At 40.8% G+C, this 11,320-nt stretch overlaps 1 long non-coding RNA gene across 1 annotated transcript; it reads right to left on the reverse strand.

Annotated features, from left to right (window-relative positions):
- Nucleotides 1–232: 232 nt before the first annotated feature.
- Nucleotides 233–10,558, reverse strand: LOC122237341. The gene is made up of 2 exons (XR_006215773.1): nucleotides 10,094–10,558; nucleotides 233–2,736 (listed from the first exon to the last, which is right to left on the reverse strand). It is a non-coding gene; the product is annotated as an uncharacterized LOC122237341 (long non-coding RNA).
- Nucleotides 10,559–11,320: the final 762 nt, after the last annotated feature.

The following is an 11,320-nucleotide window of genomic DNA, read 5'->3' on the forward strand; positions in this document are numbered from 1 at the left end:
AGGAGGTAGCTCATCTAATCTGAGGGTTTTGGAACCTGAAGGTGACTCAACTTGTTTCTTTGTATAAGTGACTGCACTTTGTCATGGGGACCCAATTGAGGTACTTTTAGAGCTAGTAGAACCAGTTCAGACTCACATTCATATACAGAATGGAAAGGAAAACAGGTGCTTTGGTGGGAAACTGCAAAGTTCGTACTTAATATTTTAAAAGCCAGGATAAAGTGGTAAGAAATTGGCATGGAGACACAGTGTAATCTTAAAAATAAGATGAACCAATTTTCTGCATTTGCAAGTAGATAACAGACAATTCATTGGTTGAGGACTGAGGGCACAGTGTGAATCTATGAGCTCGCAGGCAAGTCATTTTCCTTCTCTATACAAGATTCTCCTTTGACATAAACAGGCAAGCCCTATCTACTTCACATACCTGCCAATGAAGATCATGTAAGATGATAGTAATAAACTTGCTTTGAAAGTAAAGAGCATTATTTCAAACAGGCTTTAAAGAGTTGTGATTATCTATATTTTATAATTAAATTGCAAAACATATGATCACAGGTATATTTTAATTGCATTGGAAATAAAAATGCGACTCAGATATGGTGGCATTTCATGTGAGTGTATCATGGTTGTATGGTTGGATATTTCTTCTCTTGTCACTCTTCCAGAAAATTGCCTTATGCTTAATTTAACTCTTTTTTTCCCCCACAGAGCAAAATTCTCAAAAGAACAATTCCATTATTTTGAAGGTTGCCTCTGAACCTTAACTATGTAGAGTGTTCACAGAAAAGTAATTCCTGGAAATTAAAATGATTTAAACTATGAGATCATGGTTCAAAGCCATGCATCATACCATTTACAAGACAAAACTGTAAACTGTAGAGCTAACCACTTGTGGCCATTAAAATGGAAGGGCTGCTTCCTGTCAAAAAATGTAATCAGTAAGTTCACCTTGATATTATGTCAGTGTTGGGATGACTGCATTTCAGTCACCAAAAGTCCCTCCTCCTCCTGAATCTCAGCTGTATATGGTGTAATATGTTATGTCTTCCCTTTGCCTTTCTATAGTAAAATACTTTTCATGATGGCAGAGAGGATTACCTATGTTAACTGTCTTTGTATAGAGTCACAGCAAAATCCCTCTTTTATACTTGGGTCAAGCACAGAGGAAAGTCACAAATAGTGACAATAGGAACATTGATTACTAGATACCTTGTCATTGTTGGTGACTAAAACACCAGTAAAGGCCATTAAAAGCATCAGTTCACTTGTTATCAAGGTTTTCTCTAACAGAGGCAACCTACAATATCTTGTCATCAGGGATCACTCTTATACAGCTCCCTTCCTGGTAGGCATATGCTTGACCACCTGCCTTAGGATGCCTTTCTTATCACCAACACAGTGTCCTACACCCAGAGAGGAGCATAGTTTAGTGTCTCAATTCCCATCCCCAACAATTTCCCTCTCACTTCTGTACTCTAGAGGCTGGGAAAATAAATACTAAATTCCTCACCTTTTCTTTCAACAAGGGGTGGCCACCCATATGCCATAGTTCTAGCCAATGTGATACAAATAGAAATATTTTATCAACTGGACTTAGGGGTGTTCTTGGGAACATTTTGCTTTTCTGATAAAAAGAAAAAAATTATAGTTTGCCCATCCTTTCATCCTTTGCCTTTTCTTCCTTCTGAAATTTAAATGTGATGCCCAATGGAGCATCAGGTGTCTTTGGGTTTTTCAACTAGCCAACAGGTTGAAAAAGGTGGAGGAAAGAGTCTGTGTCCAAGAAAGCAGTGGGGAGGGCAGCAGTGACCTAACCCTGCGCTCCTTGTTACAGGAGAATTAAGAACTTGCTATTTGTATAAGTCAGCGGAGGTTACCTGTTACCTGCAGTTGAAGGCATACCAAACTGATGGAAAGAGCCCTGTGAATCTGAAAAATTTACAAAGCATCAAATAAGAGGCCTCAGTAGAAACCTCTGCTTCTTATTGAGCAAAGCCCTGTACTCTCTAACGCAGGGGTTGGCCGACTATGTCCAATCGTGAAGTTTGGTTCTCTGCCTATTTTTGTAAGTAAAGTTTTATTGGAACAGAACCACACTCATTTGTTTACGTTATCTATGACTGCTTTTGCCCTACAATAGCATAGTTGAGTAGCTTCAGCACAAGTTGTGGTGGAGACTGTATGATATACAAAGCCTAAATAACCTGTCCAAATATATTTGAACTTCATGATAAGTCAGGTTGTTTTCTCTGGCCTTTTATAAAGCAGCAGAGCTCTGGGCTTTAACCTTTTAAGGCATGACTGTTGCAGTGAGGAATATCCAGCAGAGTATGCATAAATATTAGGCTTTTGGTTTTTACCAGAAACAGAGCTCTCTGGAGAGCTTGCCTTTGGAGGGGATGCACACCCTCAGACCCAGGACTCTGCAGGCCTGTGCTCAGCCAGCATTCTTTCCAATATCCAATATCTCTAAAATGAATTCTAAGTGGCTACTTGTGTCTGATTCTCCTCTAAGCTGATGCCAGGTCTATTCACTTGGAAAAACATCCCAGTTCTGGGGAAGCAGTTCTGAAATCTTTCAGTCATACATAGTGCTGCAGGTCTGCTTCTGTTAGTGCATTATCAGAATTCCTGGGTTGTCAGGTGTTTCCTTATCCTTGAATGCATTTCTTTCTTCGTGGTTTTTTTTTTTTTCGTTTGTTTGTTTTTTGTTTTGTTGTGTTCTTTTGGCATCTACAAGAAGGAAGGGAGAAAATTTCTCAATACAACTAGAAATTCTGAAAATTATGTATTCATGAAAACAGATTAAGAATGAAGTCAGGGGCTGCCTGTGTGACTCAGTTGGTCATGATCTCATGGTTTGTGGGTTTGAGCCCCGCGTCAGGTTCTATGCCTACAACTTGGAGCCTGGAGCCTGCTTCGGATTATGTGTCCCTCTCTCTCTGCCCCTCCTGTGCTCACACTCTGTCTCTCTTTCAAAAATAAACATTAAAAAAATTAAAAAATAACAAAGTCAGCATGGTTCTTACCAATTTTTCCCATTCTATCAACTTACCCCTCTCTAGGCCATGGATCTTCATTTATCTTTAGTCTTTAAAAAATACTCATGCTCACTTTATTTTTTATTTCAGTGCAGATATAATCAATGCATTGCTCTCTTTTTCTCTACTCCCCCAAATACATCTTTTTGCTCTTCTTCTGATAAAAGAAACACGAATGGAAAAAGTAAGTCATAGTTTTGATATTAAGTCTCCACCTTATTATGCTCTTTCCTGTTTCTTCTCTTACAGATGGGATGGCAAAAGTCCAACAAAAGTAAACAAGTGGAATAGGAGAAAGGACAACTATAGCAATACAATGATGAATTTAAATTTAAGCCAGGTAGTGTTGAGAATTAGTCTATTTAGAGTTGCAGTCTATTGATGGTTTTGGCTTTTGCTCCGGGGCGCGGGGGCAAGAGAAAAAATCCTAAGTTCCCATGGAACATCCTGAAAACAAAACTTGCTGGAGGACTAAGCAATCTTCTAAACTCTGGAAAATAATTAGCCAAGTAGTTTTTGGTAGTTCCTGGCCTCCAGGCGGGAAAGGATTGGGTGATGTAACCATTGCCCTCTGTCTTAGAATATAAAATTAGGGGGAACCAGTCTGGTGAATTCAGGAATTTGGATTTAAGTTCAGTGTACTGTTCTATCACACCCACTGACATGTTGATATACTGACCAAGAAAACCCAGGGTCCTGGGAGATGAACTAGACACTGAGTTTGCAACACGCTTTGTAAAGGAAGAGAGTATTTTCATGATGTGCCGAGACACTTCCAGTAACTCCTGTCTCTAATGGAGGCAGGAAGACTAGAGAGACCCAGGAGAGGGTGCTTTGGAGTCTACCTGGCAGGTATGCATATTGCATATGGACTGAGTTCTCTGCCTGAAAGAAGATGCTTTATCAGTCAGAAGTGGAAAACATTCTGTCTTGCTGTAGCATTTCCACCCTGCATCTCATTTCCCTCCCTTCCACCATACATATGTACACCTTTCCATAGTTTGGAGATGACAGGTAAGACCACCCATAATTTACAGATGAGATAGGAGAGACCCAGAGAGGGCAGGAGAACAGCTAGGGAGAGCAGAGCTGGAATTGAAAACTTAGTTTTTGTATTCCAACCCTCCCTTTCTTTCTGTGGTGTGTAGAGTCTCTAGTGAAGGAGAAATTGACAGCAATTGGTGTAGACTCTGAGATCTTAACCAGCAAAGAAAGTGGATGGGCTCACAGGTAAGCAACAGTTGCTGCAATGCAGTCTGTAAACTGTAAAAAAAAAAAAAAAAAAATATATATATATATATATATATATATTCCATATTATATATATAAATATATATATGTAAGTATATATATAAATATATATTAGGTTAACTTAGAACCTCCAGCCTACAAGTTCATGAATATCAGAAGGGGAATGGAAGGTGGAAGCCAGGGCATTTGGATCAAGCCATTGCAATCCTTGGCTCAGCCATAGAATGTCACCTTTATATCATGTAACTCTCAGGATAACAGTGTTTCCTAGGGGGTAGAAAAACAGAGATTTTTTTTAAAGGAGCAATTTTAAAAACCCAGAATTATCTCAACCAGTGCTTGAGTAGTTCATAGACATCATTGATATTTAAAAAATTTTCTTTCTTCTGCCTATTTTTCCATATTATTATTATTATTATTTGTAGTTTACAGGAATTGTGTGCCTACTTTCTTAATTTTTTCTTTAGCATAGGTTTTATAAATTACATGTTTTCCTTTAAAAATTTAGATATTATTTAATGGGCAGCCTAAATGAACTTGAAAAATTCTTAGGTACCTAATACCAAGAATCCTATATTCTTAAAATACTCTTCATAAAAGAAAGCATAAAGCTAGCTATATTATGGTTTGGGTGTAATGAATTTTCAAAGACTGAAAATTGAAGACCTACATTGTGGGGAAAAGATGGTTTGTGGAGAGAAGCCAGTACACATTGAAAAGACAACACAGGAGGATCCCTGATGGGGATCCCTGATGGGGACAATGGGGTAAATATATAAGTTAACCCCAGGGACCAGTGGAGGAGTCAGTTACCTGGCTACTCAAACAACAAGTGTTTTGGAGGTTCTTTGTGTATAAGCCGTTTTGTAGCCATTACCTTTCTGAAAACATGATCATGCTGCCTTTTAAAGGAGGAATTGAAGAGCCAGCCATCAAGTCCTAGAGATTTGTTCATCTCAGAAGTGCTGGGTATCCTTGGGTTGTGGGAAACATCCTGGGCATTTGGCATGCTGGATAAGATGGCTCTAGTCTTTGCTCCTCCTCTTCTGTTTCTATCTTACTCTATGTTGTTTTGGTCGGGAGGGAAAGGAGCCCAGTGGCAGTGCTTGCTTGCCCTTCTGGCAAGTGCTGACCATGGTGAAGGATTCATTTCCTGACAAGTGCTTATGTTTACTGCTTCTCCATCTTTCCCATCTGGAGCACGCCTCACTCAACAACTGGTTAGATTGAGAAGATCCCTTAGGGTCCCTCTTACCCATGGTCTTTACTTACTTTTGAAATTCATGTTTCTTTTTGGGTGTGCATTGCTCGTTTTATAATTGGACTCAATTCAGCAGTAGCTCTGGCCAGTAGCTATTAATTATCACTTTGTTCTCCTCTTCCCATAGCAATTATTAATTAAACTGCTCAGAGAGTCATAATGAGAAATTAAAGGCTGTGATAATGTTTTAGGAAGCCATGTCCCTCGGTCTTACAGGTCTGCGTTCTGTTCCAAAGGCAAAGCAGGGTTCATTGTTTAATTCATAGACATTTACAGAGTTTCCTCTAGGGAGAAGGCTTCATGCCAAGAAGTGGGCATACAAAGCTGAGGGCTCATGTTCTAGGGAGGAACTTCAGATCATGGTGTGAACTGTTTTTTGATCCAACCCTAATTCCTATTCCTATTTCTTTCTCAACCTGTGCCACCCCATGGAGAATCAGGCCCAACTTTCTTTCTACCTTCATTACCCACTGTTCCCTCCCACAACTTTAAGGGCACTCGGGTTAATTGTTCCCCTTCTGAGTTCCTATGGCAACCTTATATAAATCTCTATTGTAGAACTAATATTTTATCATTTTTTAAAGCTCAGCTGCTTCTCTCATCCTCAGAAAATTTTTCCAAAGTTTAAACTGACATTTATTACTATTTTTTTTTTATCTGTGTATCACCAACCCCTAGCCCAAGTCTTAGCTTAGCACTTGGTATTTGGTAAATATTGAAGTTTTGTAATTTCAAGTAAGGATCAATGGCTAGGTGGCAGGCTCAGTTCTAGGAACAACTTTAGAGTTGCTGCAGGGGGTAAACATCTAGACCTAAGGAGCAAATTGGGTGGGGCCGTGGGGGTGGCCTTTCATGGAGGCCAATGTACAGTTCAGTCAGGTCCATTATGTAGAGCCAGCCCACCCTACTGCACTCCAAAGGAAATGCGAACATTTCCTCTCAGTCTGTTTCATTGCCAGTATCAACCCACACTCAGCCTCTCGTGGTATTCCTTGCTTTTGACTTCTATGGCCATCTGATCCCTTGGCTCCAAGCTCCACATCTAAATGTTCACCTCAGGGCTTTCTTTCTTTATAAACCTTTTGGACATGATTTTCCTTAGCAGTTTGACCCCTAGCAGTCTCTTTTGGACATACTAGTATCTGCTCTGGATCCTAGGATCAAATCCCACTGACTTGGACCCAGAGTGGCTGGCTGCCCCTGTGATACCATTTCAGGAAGTAGAAAAGCCATGATGAGCCAGTCAGTCCTCCACACTCTTTGAATTTCCTCCCTTAACATCTGCCTTTTCACAGGGGCTCCCAGAAATGTTTCTTGCTTTGGTTTACAATGCAATGGAAGAGGTAATTTTACTTTCTAGTGTATATAATGTGTACAAAAGAATTTGAAAGAAATTTTTGGTCGGGAGGAAGGAAAGAGAGCTTATGGCTGGTGGGTGGGTGGGTAGCAGGATTCAGTTTGGAGAAAGCCTCTACTGCAGTGTAGAGAAGGGATCATTTGGAAAGAGGAATGTCACCCATACTATAGAGGCAGTAGACACCAGTGGACATCTGCTGTTTTGCCACTCAGTATCTATTCATTTTTCTTTTGTTAAAATACTGTGATATTCTTGGGAACTATCATTCCACCAGCCTGAGCATGTTGAATCCACCAGAGTGTGAGGTGGGGAGTACATGCAAGTCAGCCTTGGCCAATAGTATATACAGTCCCTGGCCACTGAGGTGGTTCAGTGAGAGTCAGACCCAACAATTTTCATTCAGTATTTTGGGGAAAATAATTCCCCCCTTTCTTCTAGGTTTGTGGTTATGAGAATATAAGCCTGGAGAAGGCCACCTTAATGGGGCAAATTCCTGGGAGTGAAATCCATGTAAGTGAGAGCAAATACCAGTGATTAATAGGCTTGACATCCTTTGGGAAGTAGAGCCAGGTATGCTTTCTATATCTCAACTATTCGGTCAGTACATATCCTTTTCGCTTAACCCAGTTTCAGTTGTTATTTTTTCTGTTACTTGCAACCAGAGATGTCCTGAGGAACATAGCAAGTAGAGGAAATGTCTCTGGGTTTGAGGTCAGAGAACCTGAGCGTAAAACCTATGTCTGTCACCAATTGGCTGCATACTTAGCTTTCCAGGGCCTCAGTTTCTTTATCTATAAAATGATGCCTATATCAGGGGCGTATTGGTCAATGTTGTTTGTAGTAAGCACTGAAAATATCTCTAGTTAAGTAGAAAAGTAATTCATTGGAAGGGTATCTGATAACTCATGGCATTGAGAAGGCTAAGGAAACAGGACTGGAAAATGAGCAGAGATCAAGGGAACTGAGCAGCCAGAATCTCAACTAAAGTTCAGCTGAAGGAACAGTCCTGTTAGGACCCTGCCACCTCTCCATGCACCACTGCGTGGAGACACCCTATTTGATACTGCATGGCTCACAGGTCCATTACTCTTGGTGGCACTCATTCCACATTTAAAGCTTGCTTAATGCTGGACATCCTATTGGGTAAGATAGTGAAGGGTTTCCCAGAAGGGAATAGGGCTTGGATGTTGGGCGGCTTAACATAATGACAAAAGTTCACATCAAAAAAGCTGCTGAAGAATCGCACGAGGTAAGGGCTATAACGGCCCAACATTGTGCTCTATCACTGTTAGTTCTTCTTTCCCTTCTTTACATTTCTGACCAGTGCTGATCCTACCAATCTTTTTTTTTTTCCTTCCAAATTTTTATTTAAATTCTAGTTCGTTAATACCTAGTGTAATAGTGTTTTCAGGAGCAGAATTTAGAGATTCATCATTTACATACAACACCCAGTGCTCATCATAAGTGCCCTCCTTACTACCCATCACCCATTTAGCCCCCCCCCCCACAACCCCATCAACCCTCAGTTCGTTCTCTATTATTCAGAGTCTCTTTGGGTCCTACCAATCTTATAAGTCTCTGTATTTAGAGAACCACCTGTCACCAAGTCCCAGATCTAATAGGCTAAATTAGGCTGACCGGCAGATTCCATCCTCTGCACACTAAAATATTCAGTGACTTTCTCTCTCACTGGGGATCTCTCCATTCTATCAACTTTGCCCAGTTTTCCTTTGCTGTGTGTGGTCTCAGTTACTTTGCTAAATAGCTAGTGTCTTTAGGGCATAGTCAATATCTATTACATCATTTCCCGTTAAGTGCTCAGACATAACCTAGCACATGGCAGGTGTTCTTCAGATCAGCGTTTATTTACTGATTTGTTCAAAATTAGTAGTGGTTGGCTGGCTATTCCAAGAAATCATGGATGGGATGTATTCCTAGTACTAATAACTGTGTCTACCTGTATTTAGGCATCTGTTGAATGGATGAGTGGATGGTACTGTCATAGTAGGCAACATCCAGCATCCTACTGCAGCTTTAAGACTGCTATTCATGCCTGTAAGTGGGACCTTGGATTGTGCCACTTGTTAAGTATCTTAAAGATTGCTACCCAGATCAAGGTAAATGTTAATAGTCATGCTGTACTGAGTTCTGCCTAATCTCAGGTAAGAGGCAGAGGTGTGTACTGGGGAATTGAATACCTCTGTGTAGGGTGGGCACATGGAGTGGGCAGGCCATTCTAACAACAATAGGCATCTAGGAGGACCTCTTACGTGCTGGGTACTGATGTATGAAGAGGAGAGAAATACAGCTTTGCCTTTGAGAAACTCAGAGCCTAGTGTGCTCACAAATCCTGGCTTTTTAGATGCTCTGAAGTTAGTCCTCAGTGGAGAATGTATCCTTGGGAGGAATTAAGTAAGAGAGGAAAGATTCCTGTGTTGGCAACACTATTCATGGGTTTTAAGTTCCAGAGGATTCTCTTGGACAGAGAATTTCCCAATATTTCTTTTCTGTAATTCAGGTAAGAGGTTTATGCAGGCAGTATAGTCTTCCTCATTTCCTGACATTTCCAGTGTCTTTCACAATAGCTTATTACCAAATTTCTGGGATTTAATCTTGTCCAGGCCTTTTTACTACCACAAATTGGTAATCACTGTGTGTGTACGTGTCAAATGTGTGTGTGTGTGTGCAGGCACAAGTACACATATGATTATGTGTGGAGATGATAACATAATGAAGAGAGGGGTGGAAACCAGGGCTGGTGGAACAAGAGAGAGGAGAAGGATGTGTATAACTGTTAGCTCTTTATTTCCTGATTCACTATCAGTGACTCTGTTAATGCTTTGCCTGTTTAGCTAATTTGCATTAGTCTGTTACTAGGAACTTTAAATGTTCAAAGGCCTTAAGGTCTTTTTGTTTTATGAGTTTTGAGAGTCTAGAGGAGGTACAGCCGGCAGACAGGTTGAAGGACATTCTTCCCTGACATCTCTACAGTCTCTGGTCTGCCTTTGAGGACAAGCATTTAGAGCCTCCTTTGAGGGCTGTCCACTTGTTAAAGGAGTTGATGCGGTTTCCTCTTTAGTGACTTGGGAAGAGTGGGGTGGGGTGGGATGGGGGAGTTAATTCTCTGGTGCCTAGTTCAGTGCCCCAGGCTTAGGAGATGCCCCAAAGCATGTTGCTTACCCCTGCTGCTCTTCTGCTCCATTCAACAGCTTCGCAATTTGGCCTCTTGCTCGGTGAATTTTCCATTCTTAGTGTTTCTCCCACATGCACTCAGTTGTTCCACAATCCCACAGAGGTCGTATGGTCTGTGCACAGGGCATGTAATTTGCTGATCCCATGATTAGACATGCACACAAACCTCAGTGCTATTAAAATGAACTCTGCAGTTGGCCTTTGGATTGCTTCCCCCTAAACAAATCTCCTAGGCACATGTGAATGGAATTAGTCCTCAGATCACTCTGGCCTGCAGCATGCTGGTGTTGAATACTTTTGCTCTGTAGTACTTCCGTGGTTGTAGGCAGCCCAGATTCCTGTGATCAGAGGCATATGTATTGATTTTGGGTGCCTTCTTTGGGCCAACAATTTCAAAGTGAGAAGTGCCTCACTCTTAGTCTCAATGTGGTTTGGGTGTAGAACTTGAGGAAAGAGTTCTTGGTTCTTTCTTTCTCTGATTTTGTTCCTTTGTTGTCTTGGCAACTAGAATAATAATCTTAAATGTCTGTGTTTGTATATTCTTTAGAGAATATTTTATCACAAGTCTTTTCCAAGAATGTCTGTCTCACGATGCATTGATTATTCCTCAGTGTCTTCCTTTTGTGTGTTTGTGCACTTATTTTCTGCAATTGAGAGAAAGAAATGTTAGCATGATGTAACTGGCTCTGGGGCTGAGGATCAAGAGTCCTCAGTATAGGACATTTTACCTTGCTGGCCTTCAGTTTTCTGGATTAAATAGACCAGATGACTATAAACTCTAAGCCCCCATGACTGTATGCCAGAATTAGGTAAGAATGTGCCATTACTTGCTATGATTCTTGTAATAATAATCATTTCCATTATGAATGGGAATTTTCCAGTTTTTTACTCTTTCACTGTAGTATTTTTTTGTTTGATGAAATATGTTACTTCATGTACTTTAATCATTAGTATTTTGGGGGAGGGGTGAATGCTGCCAAATAAACACAATAATAACTGGCAGAAGGTTGGTGCTATCTCAAGGCATTGTTTTACAGTGATTGGAATGAGTATCACGGAGGTTTCTTTCTCTGCTTTTTAAGAGATCTCTTGTATTGTTCCCTCTCTCCTAAAACTGACCCCCCACCCCATCCCCTCTTATTGACTTGCGGGCTTCAAAGAAACTTCAGACATCCCTGAGGAAGTGAGTCCTCATGGTACAAGAGGCGCCCCAGG

Source organism: Panthera tigris, chromosome A3 (assembly GCF_018350195.1).
Source record: "Panthera tigris isolate Pti1 chromosome A3, P.tigris_Pti1_mat1.1, whole genome shotgun sequence".
NCBI lineage: Eukaryota > Metazoa > Chordata > Mammalia > Carnivora > Felidae > Panthera > Panthera tigris.